The 18,078-nt window shown below is 37.7% G+C and overlaps 1 long non-coding RNA gene across 3 annotated transcripts in view; it reads right to left on the bottom strand.

The window, feature by feature from the left end:
• Window positions 1–1,725: 1,725 nt before the first annotated feature.
• Window positions 1,726–18,078, bottom strand: part of LOC143661617 (uncharacterized) — a 98,914-nt gene continuing 82,561 nt past the window's right edge. For 2 of the 3 annotated variants that reach the window (XR_013164734.1, XR_013164735.1), the window contains one exon: window positions 7,555–7,768. This is a non-coding gene — a long non-coding RNA (uncharacterized LOC143661617). Of the gene's footprint in view, window positions 1,889–7,554; window positions 7,769–18,078 lie in introns of those variants that run through there. The other variant, XR_013164736.1, reaches the window with a different exon arrangement.

An 18,078-nucleotide genomic window follows, 5' to 3' on the forward strand; every position in this document is an offset into this window, starting at 1 on the left:
TAGGATATGATGAATTATCACGGTCAAAAAATACATTGATTTTTTTTTCCATAATTGATGGTATCTGTGGAATGGTAGCAGCTTTGGAGACAAGTGGAGGTAAAATTGCTTATGGACTAGCTGAAATGTGAAGGAACGATGGGATAGGCTATGAGCAAAAAAAGTAATTTCACCCTAAAAGAGCTAATGAAAAACTAAATAACAAAAAACTGTTAGTACTTCCCTGTGATAATCTCTAGAGTTGCAAGTTTAATAGGGTCAATGAACCTCTAGCACAAGTAAGGCATGAGATTTTTCATCCCTTTTGTTTTCCTCTTACAGGTGGCTAATACCTGACTAATACCATACCATGTGATGGCAATGGTGCGATGGTTAGGTTCGGCAGTCAACTTGGCCAAATGATTATGCCCCATAGTCTGGTCAGGTAAGCACTGGCATGATGTTTGCTGCAAGAATATTTTATGACTGGTTGATTAAATCTTTAGTCATCTGATTGCATCTGTGGCTGATTACATCTGAGATCCACGAAGACGTGTCTCCCACAATGAGATAATCCATCAATTGAAGGCATTTAAGGAAGAAGAGAGACTCTTTCAGTGCTTCTTCAGCCAGCAAGCTTGGAATTCCTCCAGAACCTTCATCAGAGCCGCCAGCTTCACAGTCTGCTCTGTGGAGTTTGGACTCATGGTTGCATGAGACAACCTTTATAAATCTCAAATTTATAGATCTATCCTGTTGGTTCTGTTTCTGTACAGAACCCTGACTAACACACATGGTATAATATACCTATTGGTCTCAAACCATACATTTCAAGGTCAAACATGGTACTGTAGGTGGCTTGTTCAGTATTTCCTATTTAATCTAAAGTCTGTCTGGGATGAAAAATAATCAGCATATTCCTTTCTCAACTAGCTCAGACCGTACTAATCAGTACTATACTCCTCTTTCACTGTTAAACTTCCAGATATGACATTTAGACTATCGTATAGCAGGAAATCACCATGATATCTGAAATGGAGCAGGTTGCTTCCAGAGCAGAAATTCTCAAGGTCTCAGAAAATGAACACAAATATAACTCAGGCCCATATTGAAAAAGATTCAAAGGGCCATAAGGAGATGGTTTTTGACTGAATATTCATTGTCTATATTGTATATTCCAGGCTCAATTGCAAGGGAGTTTGGGCATTCTAGAGGAATAGGAAAAGATCATTTGAACTGATTTGGAAAACAATGAATTTTCTGTTGTTCCCTAAATTGCCCCAGGTCCTTCCATCATTAGTCATGTGACATTATTTCCAAATCCCTCCCAGTCCAGCTCATACTCCTATGGACACATTCCTGCTTGTCTAAGTTCTTCTTGGAGAAAAGATGCTTGGAAACTTTCATGAAACTTAGCGTATTATGAATTTTATTGTATCATCCAGGAAAAAGCCAAACAATATCAAATATATCCAGTAAATTAAAGATGTTATGAGTTCAACTCTACAAAGGGGACACATATTTCACCACATGATTATCTGATTAACCAAATCCAGACCCTCAATTGTTGCAGCTTCTGAGAGGAAAAAAATAGAACTTGACCATAGAAAAATGTTAAAAGCAAGAAATTAAAAGCCACAGCTTTAAGTACAGGATAAGTCACAGTTGGGAAAATGTATTTCAGGTTATCTTTTACTTTTCCTTCTCCCTACCCATTGTGTAGGGATCTTTTTATTTATCCTTGAAGGAATTAATATTTACACAGACACAAAACATTCATGTTAATATATATGTCACCTCCACTCCAGAAGGACATTTTCTCTGATGTGGAATTCATTTCTGTACTGATAGTTTTTTTCTTCTGGCTCTATAAAGACATTGTCCCACTGTCTTCTGGCCTCTGTGGTTCCTGAAAAGAAATTTACAGTTATTTGAATTGTTGTTCCCTTATAGATATTGTGTCACTTTTTTTCCAGCTGTTTCAAGATTTTTTCATCTTTGGTTTTAAGCAGGGTGATACAATATTTCTGGGCATGGTTTGCTTTTATTTTAATCTGTTTGTGGCTCACTAAGTATCTCAAATCTATAAATTGTGATTGTTATCACATTTGGGGGGTTTTGAGATATTGCTCCTTCATATATTTTTCTGTTCCAGTTATTTTCTCCTTCCACGTAAGACACCAATTACCTATCACACGTTTTAAAATTTTACTCCATAGATCCGTAAGGTACTATTAATTTTTATTCAATCATTTCTTTTCTTTTTTTTTTTTTTTTGCTGGGCAAGCACCAGAAATCAAACCTAGGACTCCAGCATGGCAGGCAAAATTCTGCCTGCTGAGCCACTGTCTCACTGCCCTCTCTCTATGTTTTAGACTGTATAATTTATATTACTTTATTCTCAAGTAACTGACTTTTTCCTCCATTCTGCTATTGAGTCCATCCAGTGACTATTTTACTTTAGATATTTCATTTTCAAGTTCTAAAATTTTCATTTAGTCTTTCTTGGAGTTTAAATTTCCCTGCTGAAATGTCTATCTTTCCATTTATTCAAGGGTGTCTACCTTTACCTAATGAAGCATATTTGTAAAACTACATGGTGTGCAAATTCTAATATCTGGATCATCTCTAGTTTGACATCTAGTAAATGCCTTTTTCCTTGAAAATAGGCTGCATTTTCATGGTTAATTTTGTATGTCAAATAATTCTGGAAGGTAATTTGGACATTTTAAATATAATGTTGTATAAATTTCAGGACCTGTTAAAATCTGAAAAAAGAAAGTTGGAAGTTAAAACATGAGAACATATAATACAGTGAATTCTGTGATGGACAATGTCCATGATTAACTGTACAAATATAAAAGTTCTTTCATGAGCAAATGTAAGATGCTATTACACGGAGTTAATAATAGAGGGATATATGGGGAAAATCTAGCTTTTGCAAACTATGGACTATAATTAACAGTAATATTTTAATACTCTTTCATCAACAGTAACAAATGTACCGCACTGATACTATAGATCAATAATGGGGAGTGGGAGGGAGGAGTATGGGAGGATTAGGATTTTCTTTTATATTTTATTTCTTTTCTGGAGTAATGAAAATGTTTTAAATTTAATCATGGGAATATATGCACAACTATGATAATGCTGTGAGCCAGTGATTGTATGGTTCAGATGATTTGTATGGTGTGTGAATATATCTTAACAAAATTACTTTAAAAATCTTCTGAAGGATGTTATTTTTAATTTAGTCTCATAATGCAAGTTCTTTTTCACTTTTTGTGGGTAATGGTTCTAATCTTAGTTCAGTTTTCAAAGCCCATCTTCTGTTGTTTTGAGTAGGTCTCCATATATACATCACTCAAAAGTTACTCTGAAACTTAAGGGGAGCCTTAAATCTTAGGTTAGTTCTAGTCGCTTCTACTATGCTGATTTTGATCTGTCTAGTGCATATAAAGTTCAAGGTTGAGGCTAGCATCTGAACAAGTTCATACACAGAATTTAGAGACCTCTCTCTGCTAGAATTCTCCCCGTACTGCTTGGCCTGCAGAAGCTCCTCTTTTTTCCAGTTCTTTGGGTTAGAAAATTCAGTTCCCCCCAAATTATAGCTTCCTATATTTTCATACAACTTTGCAACTGTGTCCTGTTCCCTGGAGAAAGGGGGAGTAAAAAAAAAAAGAAAAAGGAGGGGAAGGAAAACCAATATTTCTTTCTACCTTTTTAGTCCACAGTAGTTCCTTTCTCCACTTCATCTGATCAGCAAGATGGGATTTCTATCAGAGTTTTAGCTTTCAAGCACAGCCATTTTTATTGAGACTTTCATCCAATTTCAAGCCAGATGAGAAAATGGGAAACTGATCCCCAACAGATCACTTCTCCAAATTTTGATTCCCCTCTACAATTTACTTCTTTTGTCTACTTTTTAAGATTACTCAATAGTTCTTTCTATATTGTTATGAGATGTTAGTTGCAATCAGAAAGGGAGCTAAGCTTTATAGGTTAACTCCAGATTGGGCAGTACTGGAGACCAGCAATATTTAAAAACAAAAGCTTGTAATAAGATTTTAACAAATTACTCACCTGATTACCTGTGAGTTATTGAGGAGAATCGAGCAGAAAAATTATCTGAAAGCCTGTGTGCTTGGTAAGTGGCAGGGTGAGAGGGAGCTTGAAATATTCATCTAATACAGGGAATCTCAGCCATCTCACTATATTTGGGTCTAATTAGAGATTAGTATTGTCAAATACAGGAAAGGGAATTTGATGCAAGTTTCTACAGGATAGCTCTCTGTGGTTGTTTGGAGCTATGTGTTCCAGAAAACTATATTCTTAAACTTAATACATTCCTGGGGATGTGAACCCATTGAAAGTAGGAACTTTCAATGACGTTACTTCAGTTAATGTGTGACACACCTCAGTCCAGATGGGTTTTAATAATTGTCCTTTATACCTGGAATGAAATTCAGATGATTTGAAAACCATGGGAAGCTAAAAGTAAACGGTTCCCAACAGAGAAAAGAGAAGCTAAAAAGGCCACTATGTGCATTGCCACGTGACAAAAGGGCCCAGGACCAAGGATCCCTGGCAGCCAGCCCCAGAATGCTACAGTCTTCAAGAAGAAAGCACCTCCTTAATTATGCCTTGATCTGGACTTTATCTAGACTCAAAACCATGAGACTAGTCCTCATTGTTTCAGCCAATCATTGCATGTCATTTGCCTTGGCAGCCAGAAAACTAGAACACCAACTTTGAAGAGGAAAGAGGTGTGAGGAAATGAGGCTCTGAGAGGCATTACTTAGGTTCTACGTCATTAGGAGACCACAGAATAGGTAACTATGGATGGAAGATAACTTTTTTCTTAGTCTGAGACTAAGGACCAAGGAAAGAACTCTAGTAGGTACAGAAGGACAGAGTTTGTCAGACTCCAATCTTAACAAGTAAAAAGGAAAACTTCTAGTCTCCTATACCAAGGGTTTACATGAGTTTTCTTTCCAGTGGTAGAATCATTTTCTCAACTTGAACTTTGATCAAAGGATTTACTATCTCTGCTAGAACAGTGGTTCTTAACCAGAAGCAATTTTGTCTCCCAAGGGACATTTGGCAACATCTGGAGACATTTCTATGTAGCACAACTAAGTGGTTAGGAGAAGTTACTACTGGCTTCTTGGGTTTAGAAGTCATGGATGCTGCTAAATATTCTAAAATGCACAAGACATCACCTAACAAAAATAATAGCCCAAAATGTCAATAATGTCAAGGCTGAGGAATCTTAGGCTAAGGTAAGTAGCGTGCAATGCTTCTTCCTTGCCACAGACTTACTAGGCTGACAACAAACAAAACAAAATAGGTAGCACATAATTTGAAGATAAATGGGGTTTTGAAGCTTACCACCAACACTTTACAGGATATGTTACAACAAAACCAAGTTTCTGCAGGAGTACAGAGGTAAAGGCTGTAGTGTGAATTTTGAGAACAAGTAAGAGATAATTTAAATTTTCTGCAAAGAATTAAGACACTATAATACAAAATGACATCCATAGCAGACAGGTGTGACACAAGTGCCATAGGGGATGGAAAAATATTCAAGTTTAATCATTGGAGAAGACACAAGACCAGTCAGATCGTCATCAATTGGAGGGAATTGAAAGTCACTCTGCACTTGATATATATGTATACAAACATTCCCATGGACTCCCACAGTTAATACTATAGAAGATTCAGGACCACCACAAATTCTTTGAATCTCTTTCCATTAAGATGTGGATTACACATCACCTCTACTCGACTTTGGGAGGGTTCTGAAACTACTTGACCACCAGCATTCTGGTGACATTGCCAATTTCTGGGCCCAGACCTTAAGAGACTAATAGTTTCCATTTCTTGTCTCTTAGAACACTGCTTCTGGAAGCACTGAGCTGCCATAAAAGAATGCTGCTTAACCTGAGACTGCCATGCTGCTAAGGTCAGGGGTAGGTACTTGGTCAACAGCCCCAGCTGACCCAGTCTTCTGCCCATCCCCACAAGTTACCAGACATTTTTAAGTGAAGCTGTTTTTGGTTCACCCAGACCAAGCAATCTGCCTGCTGAGACCACTGATTGACCTTTGTAGAAACCACATGAAAAGATGAATTTCTTGGATAAGTCTTGCTTAAAATTCTCATCTATAAAATTGTGAGCTATAGTAAAATGTTGTTTTAAGTTATTAAGTTTTGAGGCGTTTTATTATGCAGCAATAGCTTAACAGAAAACAACAAAGGATTAAGAGAAAAATCTTTTTGCTTTCCATTTAAATAACATTTTAAAGAACTCCTCTCTAGGTGTTGATACAGATGGATAGGAAAATTAGAATCTGACATATGACACATTTTTGTGCCAAGAAAGAAAACAGCAGGTAAATATTCTATCTTATAGATTTTTTTATTTTAATTTAGGTGAATTATTGCACAGCTTGTAGTGAAGGGAATAGCTTTTAACTTAGTGATAAGACTAGGAAACAGAATTAAGTTCCCACCAGGTATCCAAACAGTGCCAGCATAAATCAACTTTGCATTAGAATTCTTTGTCTCTTATGCAAACTTATCGGGAAACTTGTGCATTGTTATTATTGTTTTGGGGAACTCTGTGCTTTTTATCTGTAAACTTTGACAGATCTTGATTTGCTTCTTTATACTTTTATTTCAAAGCAAACAAACGAAAGCCTGCTCTTGACTAGAATAGGGCTTTCTAAGGTTTTCTAGCTCCTAAGATTTATTTAAAGAAGAAAGAGGTGTTCCTTAGCTTCTTAGTCCTGAAGGGGTGATTTCTTGCACTCCAAGAGGACAAGAGAAAGAAGCAGTGCTAGAGCACATGAGGAAAAGGACTGCGGTAGTCAGAGAGAAACAGATGCAAAGCTTCCTGGTTCACCGAAGTCTTCCTGCTTTGACCTGTCTTTTGCAAGCACCCCCACCCCCACCCTTTTATGTCTTAGTTTTATCCCCTAGAGATATCCAGGATAAGTTTATTCCCTCTTTTATAGAATTGTCTTCTCTCTGAGTTTTCGCTTCTCTAGGAAATACAGTTTCAGGTCCTTGAACTATTATTTAGCTCCCCTAATATCCCTTTCTCGACAAATATTCTTCCTCATGTATGAGGCCTAGAACTGACCAAGTTTGGACACATCAGAGCAGCATTATCGCCTTCCACTTTTATCGACACAAAATATCTGTTAAGGCTGTGCAACGGTATGGGCTTTTTTTTTTTCTTATTCAGCACACTGCATTGCCAACCAGTCATAAATGTAAGATGCCTTATGCTTTGTGATATTTTCTCTACCAGATTTTCAGGAATCTGAAAGGATATCTGAATAAATGGGAGCTTTGCCATGAAGCCTTTCTGGAGGCCGGGTTTGGGGTGGGAAGGTGCAATAAGATCAAAATCCAACTCTAGACACTTAAATTTGAGAAGGATCTCTAACTACTTGAAGCAGAACAGAAGTTCTTTCTGCTTTAACACCATGACTTTGAAGTGAATCGAAAGATATAAAAGGAAATATTTGAAAGAGAAATATAAATTAGGGTTCATGGCTGTCTTAAGTGGTAAGCAAAGTTTTGTTTAATTAATGTAGTTTCAATTTCGTAGAAAAAGGAACAGAGGAATGACCAGGTCAGGTCAGCTTTGGTGGAATGGGTACTGTATAAGCTCAAGCGAGTCCAATATCCATGCAGAATACGTGCTTCACGCCTTCCTGGAGTGGGCAGCTGGTAGGAAGTTGAAGTCTTGGTTTTCTTTCCACAGTATGTCTGATAAACTAGAGGATAAAAAGACAATTGTTTTATCAATATTAGAAAATACAGAAAGAAATCCACTCTTGTTACTTTCACTCTATGGCCAAGGAATTAAGAAAAAAAAAAAAAAAAACTTGAATGAAACCATGAGCTAACCTGGCCAACAGTGGATGAAAAGCAATTACTGAAATGCCCCCAAAGGCCTCATCAGGAGGGAGGTGCAGAAGGCCAGTGCCTGCAAGGCCTTTTGCCTGGCATGTGCATAGATGTGCATGTCTGTGTTTCTATCTCCCTTAATTATGGCTATCTTCTACAATAAAAAAAACTTCATGAGCTCTACTATCATGGATACCTATTCTTTAACATTAAGGGTTTTCTTGCACAAGTGCCTTCTTTAGGAAATCTTAGCATGTCTACAGAGTAATCTAAAACCTTCATATTGCTACAGGAATAAAGAATAGAGACAAGATTCCCTCTCTTTGAAGACTGTCGTTATAGTTTTGAAGGAGACAGTGGTGTTAGCACAGGCAGAACCTCCAACGAAGTTCATTGATCATATAAACTGGTTGTAACTTCCATGTGGGAATGTTGTATGATGAGTTGTTTAACAAATGTATTAAAACAAAAACCTTTAGGTGGATGAAAAGCCTTTTAATATAACCAAGTGTATCCAATGATACCACCATCTCTTGAAATGTTTTGTGAAATAAATAGTCATAAAATATGACAGACACTTCTGAAAAATCTTAGGCTACAGCAAATCTCTGGAAGTGGTCAAAAGTCACTGGAACTTATCTGGATTACTATGGTGGGTTATCATCTTGAGTTATAACACTTGTGGGCACAGACATAGGGTACAAATGCAGAGGATTTTCCAGCCACCCTTTAACTGATTCAAAAGACAGTTCAAAGAGAGTTTGAAATACTTTAAAAATGGTAACATCATTTGGATGAAATCCACTTTGAAGAAATAACTTAATTTACATGCTTACATTCTGAATTTTTCAAAACTTCTCATTATTTTTAAGCCCTCTCATAATATACTCCAAACTATGATAATTGCCAAAGCACAATCCATACATTTTTAAAACATTTTAACGCTGGATGACATTAGATGAATAGGAACAGGCAGTGCATTAGCCAGGCTTTAGAAAGAATAACTTTTCTATTTAACAAATAAACCATGGCAGATGGGTCTTGATTCCAGGCTACGGATCTCTGTATCATGTTGATATCTTGTAAAATTATTTCCAATTTCTGAAAGCTGTAATATTACATGGTCTCTTTGTTCCATTAAGTAGCATATTTCTTAGGCTCTATAATGTGCCAGGCACTGATTGGTCTCCAGAGATATACATCAGGATGAGTAAAGTACTGTCCTCAAGGAGATTAAACATGTGTGGTTGAGGCAAGCAATGAGCAATGAATAAGACAACTTCACATACTGATGAGTACAGTAAATGAGACAAACCTTGTGTCATTACAGAGAATGAAGGTAAGTTCTCACTATTCTTATTTTGAATACACCCGTACATGAATATAGAATTTCTATGCTTTGTACTAGGCATTTTATCCTGCCAGAAATTTGTTTTCATCAGTAGCATCATGGGAGGTAGCAGTTTTTAGTGTAATCTGTCATCAAAGGCTTGGGATAGATCACTAAAACCTCATTCATTTCCTTTAATACATTTTAGTCGCTTTTAATAACCTTTAATCACTTCTCACTGCCATTCTTTGAATGAGCATATTCTCTATATATTTGTCTAAACTCTATTTGCATCCATTTTCCCCCCATTCTCTGACAGATTCTGTAATTGCCTTCCAGGAACAATGCTTATATTAATATATAAATAAAATAACTGGACCCTCATCTCCCATTTGACCTCAGAAAAGCAAATCTCCTCCCAGATTCTCTCATAATCCTAAACGAATCATATCCTGACTTCACCTCCCACTCGCATCCTAAGCTCCAGCTCCTAAATTTTGTCACCCGCCTTTTCTTTGCCAATCTCTCCAAAGCTGTTCTGGGTCTCTTTGCTCTACTTTCCCCCAGATAAGCCCTCTTTTAATTTCTAAAGTCAGTGCTAACATTAAACTCATATTATTAATGATTAATAAAGATTTGCTGCATATTTGAGAGGAAAATAAAGGGGATTTACAGAACAGGGCGGTTGCATATCAAACGTCAATAGTCTTAAAACCCGTCAGCCTTATCCCCATCACGGCAACATTCTTTTCTTAGCACCCAACCCCATCTAGGGACTCTTTTCCTTAAAAATTATGAAAACTCCTGCATTTCTTTGCTTTTTATCAAATTTAAGCTCCCGTTAAGGCGGTCTTTCTGATTTGTCCTTAAAATACCAAGGGTCATTTCATATTAAGTCAGCCTCTTCTTTATTTTATTATGTAAAGCAGTTTAACTCCCTTTGTGTTTCTCAAGCAAAATATTTACTAAATGTTTTCTTCAACCAAAGAGTAATTTTCTCCCTGATGTGAGTTCTGTAGCTTCCTTAGAATTTGAAAATTGGCAGCAGTTAATTGCTTTCATGGTTTAAATCGTAATTTTCCCTTTCTGCTACATGCCCAGTATTGCTTTTTTTTTGCTCTACACACCTCTGTAGTCTCTTCTTGCAAGTGCTTCATGATAAAAACAAAGATGAGAAGGCAGAGAGCGAACAGACCATGCCCTATAACATCCTTCCATCACTGGGGACAGAAGGTGCTTGAAGGTGAAAAGAGCAACCATAGATCAAGTTACCATCAAGGAACTCTGGCCCTGGGTCCACAAATTGGGAAGTACAGCTAGAGACGGTACATGCATTCAGTAACTGATCCAAGATGAGACAGCAAAGAGAAGAAAAAGCCTTAGGCAAATAGGCTTTCAAGGAACAGGGGGAAGTAGGACCCAGCCTAATCTATAGCAGGTAATACTCCCACCTCCCACCCACCAGAAATCACAGCCATGAGGGGTGTTGCATAAAACAGATACCCCATAGACCCAGTCACGCAAGGGCTCCGTAGATAACTGGAGCTCTACAGGGCCTGTCAGCACATTCCAGTAGTGTCCTATACACATAATACGAACCCTTGGATATACTGATGGTAAAAACCATCTGTAAGCATGCAGTAAGGGAAGTATGGGTAAATAAGAGATAGGCTTCTTCTGCATCCCAGGGAGAAAGGAAACCTCTTCAGAGGACAAGAATTCCCAATTAAACAGTGGGGCAAAGGTAAGAATTGGGGCAAGGACAGACTTCCAATCAACCCCGTCCCTTCCAGCCAGAAGAATATAATCATATCAGGATCATTTCAGTTGCCTCCATGTCCCATTGTTCTTTATTGTACCATTGTACCCACAATAGACACTCAAGATGGATCAGCTAGCACACACCATGAGCGAATACTTCATTGTCTACATAATCAAAGTGAAGTAAGAAAAATGGATATTGCTTTTGGGTGTTTTAAGGAAAAAAAAATGTGGCTGGTGGATTTTTTTTTTAATCTGAAAATTTGCTGCAGGGCCTGGATTTTCCATTTGCTAGATCTGTGACCATTACCAAGTAATTCTCTAAATCTCAATTTCATCATCCGTAAAATGGGTCTGGCAATAGAATCGTAACTCAAAAGGTTCTTGTTGAAATTAAATGAGATCATTTGTATAAAATTGCAATTAGATTCATGCAACTAGATAGGTAATTTGTAGTTAATAAATATTATCTATCTTTATTATTATTATTACCATTAGCAGGTCTATGTCATCATTTTTGCTTTGTTCCCCATTTAATTTAACTACCTATCCTTTGCCTTTCTCTGCGAACATTTAGAAATCAAAATTCACTCCTCACTGACACTGAAACTTCAAAATTAAACAGATTAAGGATTGAGGATATTGGCAAATCACAAAGGTGGATTTTGTGCAATAGGAGATTGCAGATTTAAATTGAGCAAGAGTTTCCAAGTAAAACAGTAAGGAGAAATGTGATTTTTTTCAAAGAGGAAGACCTGAAAAAAATTATTAAATGACAGCCCAATAACAAAACTGGACTAGAAAAAAAATTAATACATAAAGTTCAACAAAGCTGGCATTAAATTTAGCATCCTACCACCATATTCCAGTGATTTAAGATAACACTTCAAACCTATTTAGAAAGCCAAGTTATCTCTATTTCTTTAAATTATTATTTAACATCTCAAGGAAGGTTAACATTTTCTAAAGACTTTATGCCAGGTTTTCTGTCACTTTTCTCAAAAAATACTCATGAGAGGAGGAAAACCTGATTTTGCTTGAAAGGAAAAAGAAGTACAGGGAGGTCAAATAACATATGTAGGACCACAGAACTTCAGAGAAGGAAAAATCTCAGACTCAAAGACTGGACCATTATTTGCCTACATCTTAATCCTGTAAGTGGTCATCTCTGCCTCTCTGAGGGTGATGATTTAAACTACACCAAAAGGGCTAAAACCCAGGGGCTGGTTCAAATACTCTTGTTTCTAAGGGCTAGGAGAAAAGGGAAAAATATTTTTTCTAAATTAAAATATTCTCACATCAAGGCTTCCTATCATTTTCCGATCATTTCCAATATCTCACTTTTCTAGGTTATTTTAGGTGGAGAAATCCAGAATATTCTATCATAAGTGAAAATGTGCTATCATTCATAACAGGGCCATCCATAAGAGCAGGCAACATTGGGTGACTATTGGTGTGAGTTGAAGGCAGCATTTCTGAAAACCATTCAGATAACTGCACAACAATCAAACCAGCAACAACAGCAACACCTACCATTTCCCCTTCAGAAATTTAACTATTTGCTTTGTAAAAGTTCACATTATTTAGTGTCAAGTATATGCTAAGTACTCCGCTACTCTTTTTACACATATTTTCTCATTTAATCCTCATATAGGCATAGAGAAAATATATTCCTTTGTGCTTAATATATGAGGGAAATTCAGAGTAGAGAGATTATTTATTTGCCCAGGGCTATAGAAATCCCTTGAAATTGAAATGCCTATGGAAGGTAGTAATCGTTCTTAGCTAATTCCTTCATTGTGCTTATATTACTTTTCAAGGCTCAGAAAAAGACTAGCATATTCAAATGGAAAGGTTATAAAGAAATCACACCTAACTGATTTCATCATACTGTATATGATATTTTATACAGCTGCTTTGGCAAATGAGAAGGTAAGGTAAAATTGCTGTGCTTCATCACTATCTTTTTATCATTTGTGGGAACATTTCAGCATTTATACCTCTATGGAAGGGAAATCAAGCTTTGCTTGCAAGATTGAGGCTGTTTCCACTGCTAATCACCAAGTAAGCAACTTATCCTCAGACAGGAAACTAGAATTATGTAGGGATAAAAGAACAGAGCCTATTTTGGGCTAGGCTTTGAGGAGCTCAGACAATTAAGTATATACTCCCTCATAGTGGGCTAAAAATTATGCATACCACTTTATCTTAATACAATCTACTGAGTCCATATTCATATTGGGTGTCAGACTGTTCTAGGGGAGTGGCCAATGGTGTTATTACTTAATATTCATAATAATCTCAACAACTGTATCAGTCAGCACAAGCAAGGTAACATGGAGGTAGCAAAAGATCCAAAACTTAGTCACATACCACAAACAAGGCTTCTTTTTCGCTCATGCTATAGACCTAATGCAAATCAACTGTGGTTCTGTTCCAAGTTTCTTCATTCCAAAATCACTTAGACTGCAGCTGTGTCTAATAAATGCCTATGGATTCTTACCGTAGATGTAGATGGTGCTTCTCTTGTGGAAAAATATATATCTATATATCTATATATATAGATATATATATATATTACCTTTCCTCACATATCCAAAATGCAGTGGCAGAGCAGAGAGAGAGTACAACCGTGATAAACCCACCATATTAAAGGGATAAAAATGTAAAGCATCTAACAGTCACTGTTCCATAGCAAGCCTGGAATCCCACTGCAAGGACATTATGAGGGCCCATAACATGGCAATGGGGAATGTTGTTGATTAGGTCCAGATTCCATGTTTTTGTGTTTTAATTTTCCTTAACAGCAGTCCCCAAATTTTGGTGCAAATATCTATAGCAGTTATCATATGCTGTTTTTTGCTTTTGCAATAATGTTTCCAAAATCTCTAAAAATGGCTTATCACACTGAATATGGAAAGGAAAGCCAAATAGAATACTTGGCAAACAGGAATGCTATCTACCACAACTAAAAATATAGTAGACATTGTTATCTAACCATTTAATGGCTCAAAGAAATTAACTACCTCACTCGAGATTAAGGACTTGGAACAAGATCCCAAAACAAGTCTGTCTGATTCCAATTTCCATGTTCATTACATTACATAATGTTCCTACAAAAAGGAGACATATTAGTAGTCAAGAAAGAAAAGTTTCCATTGAGTCTTCTGAAGTGAACTACAAGTTGGATATAAATACTTGTACAATGTAGGTTGAAATGATCTAGATTAATTCATTACTCCTTTATTTTTCTTCTAGCTTTTGGTGATGTGTCCTTGGGATACTTTGGCCTGACCTAACTTCCATGTACTTCCATTTATTTTTACTTACCCATTTTGAGTCCAAAGCATTAAAGAAAGTACTATATCCCATATAAGGAGAGGTTAGAAGCAGTAATCAATGAGAGAGCCCAAGGGTAAAGTCTGGGAAACTTTCAGACCCCAAGATCAGCTACCCCTCCCCTCTGCTAGAGTCTCAGTATAGTGCAAACCTTGGACATCTGTGGATTTATCTTCACTTAGGAAGGCTGTGATGTTGCCAGGCAGGCATCAAAGAGAAACTTCTCCTCTGTCACAGTTTTATCAGGAGCCATATCTGATAGTCCCTCAAAGGTTTTTTTGCACTTTCATCTATTGCCCAATAATAGAGGTTCTATTTGACCAGTTTAATCTTCAGCTGAAAATTATATCACTATTTAAGTGGGCCTCTAGCCAAACTGAATTGGTCTAGGGAAAACAAATGGCACAGTTGAATAAAAGCAACTTGATTTCCACTATTTGTCAGTAAGGCTGTTTTCAAATAGCAACTGGAGTAAATGCTTCTGCTGCAGCTTACACAGAAGCTGATGCCAGCATGTGGCATGAGGAAAATGGAGCCAGCTTTCACGAGTTTGTTCCAATGGCTGGATTCCATCCCCCAGTTCACAGCTCTCTCTCCTCAATACCAGCCTGATGTTTTCACAGAATCTGACACTTATTTCTCACTGTGAGAGAATTTTTAAATCTAGAAACATAACTTTCGACTCATTATTTTGGTTTGAAAAAGGGACGTGTCCTCAGTAGACCTAAATTTGCTTATTATTAACACTGTAGGAACAAAGATAAGAGAGGAACAAACCATTCCTGGGTTCCATTTGGACTCAGGCTTTAGATGCAGTGGGCCAGATCTCAGGTAACATCCAGGACCCCCTTCACAATATATCCACCTTGGGCCTATAGCCCACCTTGGGCCTTTAGGACTAGAGCAAAATCTATCTCCTATGATAATTTTGAACCCAATGAGGCAAAACATAATTTTTTTCTTTTTTGCTTGTCTCATTCTTAATTACGGGAAAAAAAATGTCTGTAAATGCTGAACTCACTCTATGCCCCATAGGAAAAATTATCTTGACTCAAGCCAGAAGAGGGCATAAATTGATGCCAGGATTCAGAAAACTTGTAGCCAGAAAAATTTCAATGAGATTGGGAAAGCAAGAAATCTTTTTAAAAATTACATGTTCCAACAGAAAAACATGTGTGATGCCAAAAGATCATGTAAATTTGAAAGTCCATAGATCAAAAGTCTGGACAATTTTATTCATAGGATTTAGCAGAGAGATGGGCATATAATAGCTGATCATTAAATATTAGTTGCAAAATGAATGAGTGCTAAAAATGCCAAGCAATGAAATAAAGAATATATAATTTTAACTAAGCCAGTCTTCTTTAAAGGGGTAAGTTTTAAAAAAATAATAGAGATTTGAAAGCAGATAGAATTTTTTTTTTTTTTTTTTTTTTTAAGAGAGAGGGAGGAAGGGAAGGAAAGACAGAGAGAAGGAAGGAAGGATGGAAGAAAGGGAAACATCTTTAAACATTTTCTTGTTTTATTATATTTTGTTTGTTTGTTTGTTTTTTACATGGGCTGGGGCCGGGAATCGAACCGGGGTCCTCCGGCATGGCAGGCAAGCACTCTTGCCCGCTGAGCCACCGCGGCCCGCCCCGAGATAGAATTTTTTAAAGCATGAAAAAGGAGAGAGCAATCTAAGCAGGAAATTAGAATTTGCAGTGTTCATAGGATAAAAATGTTCAAAGGAAAAATTAAATATGACTCGGCTGAAGTTCCAAGGATGATGGCAAAGCTTATTTTGTTAATCAATTTTCTCTAATGCCAATGAACACCAGCTTTACCTGATCCTCCAGGAGCAGAATAAGCCCTTTTGGGATTCCATAGAGCCAAGACTGGCTGGACAAAAGGTCTCCTATCCAGTGTGGTAGGTGGCAGAAATTTAAGAGAGTGTCAATCCAAAAGCAGAGCAGAGGAACCAAGCTCATGAGTCTGATTCCAATCATGTCATCAAACAAGGAAGGGTGGATACTGAGCACCAGAATGCACAATGAGCAGAACGGAGATAGGTGGACAACAGGGAGGGAGGTCTGGGGCTAATACTTTGCAGGTTTTCTTGGACTCTATTATTTAGGGGCAAGGAAGCCCATCTGAATTTAAGTAAGTGGAGTTGAAGCTTTCATTCTTCTTCTTCCAGCTCTCTCCCAAAGTTGTCTCCCTAGGTTTTCCAATGGAAAGAACTTGCCACACTCTGGGTCAGAAAGCCATGTGCCTACTTTGATCCTCTGTTATCCCCAGTGAAACTAAATGCTAAGGATAACCAATGGGCTGAAGAGAAACAGTCTCATGTAACAAATTTGCACTCTCCTTATTCATCTCAGAATATTGAGACAGGGCACAGGAAAGCACAGGGAAACATATATTAAATATACAGGGATGGAGTAAGGTGGGGTTAGAAGCTACAAGGTTAAAACACCTGAGTTAGCTTCTATGCCCCAGAGTATGTTTTTCTAGTTCTCCTTGTGGGTGGATCGTAGTGGTATAGAGGAATCAGAATCACGATAAACTTACTGTTCAGAGTGTGTCCATTATAATCTTATTTTGTGTGCCATTGGCTACGTCCTAGGTATGTGATTTTTCACCCATAGTTTCTCCCCAGCTTTGTCAGTGGCAGGAATAAAATAGTATTGAGCCATTTCATCACACAGCCCCAGAACACACTGTAGAAATGGTCCCAAAATGCCACCTTGCTCCATGCAATGTGATGTGGGAGGAGGTAACCTGAGAAGGGCCTTCCATGTTCCTGGGTTGGCTCCATCAGAGGGAAACTCAGTTAATAAAGGCAGAGCCCCTAAAGTTCTTTTCACCCAACCAAACTGAAGACAAAAAGCATGACCTGTTTTCCCGTGAACCTGATATTCACTGGCAGCAAAACCAAAACAAAACAAATCTGGAATTGGAAGCATACCCAACAAATCCCTTGGAGATGCTGGGAAGCAGTGAAGAAATTGGGGGTACTGTGCTGGGATTTTCCTAGAGAATAGTCAAGAAGAAGGGGCACCACGCAGGATTGAGAAATTATAGACACAAGAAGTCAGTTAAGTGGAGTCAGGACTCAAGCTCATCAGGAGCAAGAGTCCTGAATAAACTGACATCCACATATTTATTGTGATCTTACATGGGAGCTGCTTTAAGGAGTATAATCAAAGTAAGATTATTTTTGAATATCTGTCATGCCTGCAAAGCCACAAAGTTTGGTAGCTTTAAATGTGAATTCAAGTAAGTTTGTTTCTTACCAGAATGCTCTCTATTCAGGTCTCTTTGGGATCTTGAGTCAGTGTCCTTGAGAGCATTTGTTCCAGCAGTTTACCACATTAACAGGGCACTGCATGCCTATGCCCCAGGTCCTCAGTCAGCCCTGAGAACACTTGCTTCTGCAATTCACCACATCAGCAGGGCATGGCATGCCTATGCCCCATGTCCTTGGCTGTCAGACAACCACTTGAGCATTTGGAGAGCCATCTGCAGCAGTACTATTTAGGCCCAGGCCTCAGCTTTTGCCTGAGTAGCAAATAATTCTGATTTAGCAACTCTTGGGTGAGCTAGAGCAGTCACAAATGTGCAGATCTTGATTTGTGTAGTTGAGCAGAACACTTCTTAGACATTAGGTTTATTAGGAAGTCAACCAAGCAGCAGGGGAGGAGAACACTGTACCAGAATGTCTTGTCAGTTGTTCTCTAACTCTTTTTTGTATCAGTGTCACCT

Source organism: Tamandua tetradactyla, chromosome 17 (assembly GCF_023851605.1).
Source record: "Tamandua tetradactyla isolate mTamTet1 chromosome 17, mTamTet1.pri, whole genome shotgun sequence".
Taxonomy (NCBI): domain Eukaryota; kingdom Metazoa; phylum Chordata; class Mammalia; order Pilosa; family Myrmecophagidae; genus Tamandua; species Tamandua tetradactyla.